A 2,371-nucleotide genomic window follows, 5' to 3' on the forward strand; every position below is an offset into this window, starting at 1 on the left:
CCGCATCACCACGGGGCCAGAGGTGGGCTCCTGTCTGCCTGGGTCTTCCCCACCCCCGGGCTGGGCTCCCTGGGTGCGTCCTGGTAAAAACGGTCCACTCACAGCATCATAGCAACCCTGGAGCAGGACATGGGACGGCGGGGGGAAGTGAGCTGGGGCTGGTCCTCACGGGGAGTTGCTGACTGTTGCTAACGGCTTGCCAGGTGAGCCGTCAGCCCTGCGCCTGGCAAACGGGGAAGAGGAAAGCAGAGAAACCATCCAGGCGGTGGAGAGAGGGCCTGTCAGAGCTGGGTCTCTGTCTCTAGTGTCCCTGAGGAGCGATGGAGAGATCTGATTCACAGGCTGCCACCGTGGGCGTGTGCGGACTACCCTGACCCCTCACTAGGAGTTTGCTCTGTTGAATGATATCCCAGGACTGTTAATTCCGGGAGCTTGAAAACCACTTAAGGAGTGTCCTCAGAATAAAATTAAGGGCTTGTACCCACAGAAAGATTCTGGGCCACACTGACACAAGATTCCATCCTGTTGCCAAGGAATGTTTGCATTTTTGGAGGTATCTTCCAAGGAGAAATCACATTTTACAGCAAGAGGGAAGAATGGAGGACAGAATCCATGAGACATTTCAACTTTTCTGTGATTCCCTGTTAACTTTCCTAGAAAAATGAAATCAATACAGGAAGAATATGCATGAAAGTAGCCCATAGATTAATGCATAAGGTGATATCCAGGTTGGCCAGCAAGAAGCTAACTGCCCAGGCAATGCTCCAGAAGTGTGGGGAAGGCATCTTGGTGGATGAACCACAGACTCTGCTTTTAACAAATCACCTCCACTCCAGCCATGGAACGCTTCCAGACTCTACAGGCACGTACCTGCAGGAGAGGGGCGGATGAGGCGAGATCACCTTCACTCCAACCATGGAAACACGTCTGGTGTCTACTGGAGTGAGGAGGGTCAGGTGAGCGACGCTGAAGGTAGGTGGTCATGAATTCTAGACTTCGCTCATCGTCAGGTGATAGGAGCCCCGCTTAAGAGGTTTAGCATCAGAATAAATAAACAGCTTGGTTTAAGTGAAGGACAATGTTATCGAGGGCGTCTCCTGAGACGGATTCTCTCATGTCGGTGATGTGCTGCTTTGCTGGGATGTGTGTGGCTGTGGCTTTGCTTTACTCTTACTATTTATGAATTTTATTTTCACGGGAAGACAGGCAAGGTCAAGCCTGCCACGTCTGTGAAGACGCTTCCTCCTCTTGCCTCCGCTCACTGCCTGCGGGAAGTGGCCACCACACTGCATTTCCTTGTGAAAAGGGGAAGAAAGGTCAACTCTCACTAAGAGGTCATCTTCCTAGTTTGGGCTCAGAGTCTGCAGGTACCCTAGGTGTCCTGTGGGTACCAGAGACCAGCATCAGGAGTGTGGACAAGACCCCCAGGCACGAGCCACACGGGAGGAACTATAACTTCCCTCAAGTATCTTACTTCACCTCAACACAACTGTGTGATGTAGCTTTGTTAGTTTTGCCAAGGAAGTCTATTTCACGGTCCCACGGGGATGCTCGAGTTTGTTCAGGGCTCGCCTGACCCCACCTACGTGAGAGGTGGACCCAAGACGCCCTGGTCTCCTGCTTCTAACCTGTCTCCTCCTTCTCAGCCTTTTGTACCCAGGGCTTGACTGAAGCTCCGAGACCTCAGCCCACAGACCTGCAGGCTCTGAGATTACCCTAATAAAACACCTTTGGCATCATGCACAGAACCGCATGCAACAAGAAATCTTTCTGTATGTCATCACCGATGGAGTCTCTCTGAACGTCCATGTTTTCCGTGAGTGATCAGTCAGCACCAGGCTATTTACACCTAGTGGAACAGTGGAATGAAAATTCCCAAATCCCGAGAGGCCAGCAGAGATCCCAGGATGCACTGAATTTCTCTCATTTCTCCTTATTCATTGCAAATAGGTGCAACCTTTCCTATTTTGCAAATATGTTAAAAATCACTACTAACTACTATCATCCCCTTTCAAATATATTTCAAAATACTGTTATGCTGTTTGCACAGAGAAAGAAGAGCCACTAAGACTCAGCAAACACTAGGTTTAAGTGCTTTTGGCCTCAACAGAAGGACGGCGCTGGCTTTGTCCGGCTGGGGCCCAGGGGCTCCTAGACCAGTCAGGGCGCTGAAACGCTGGGACCCAGGTCTTGTTCGTTTGCCGACAGCTGTGACTGACAGGCACTGGGGAGAGGACCGCCCCCTCCCCACAGGCCCCGCCCCCTGAGGTGGGTGGAGCTAAGTGCCCAAGCCCCGCCCCCCGGAGCTTGCAGTGGGTGGAGTCCCAGCGCACGGTCTCCTGAGAACAAGTGAGGTGGCCCCTGGGCTCCG

Source organism: Bison bison, unplaced genomic scaffold (assembly GCF_000754665.1).
Source record: "Bison bison bison isolate TAMUID 2011002044 unplaced genomic scaffold, Bison_UMD1.0 scf7180017845622, whole genome shotgun sequence".
Classification (NCBI taxonomy): Eukaryota; Metazoa; Chordata; class Mammalia; order Artiodactyla; family Bovidae; genus Bison; species Bison bison.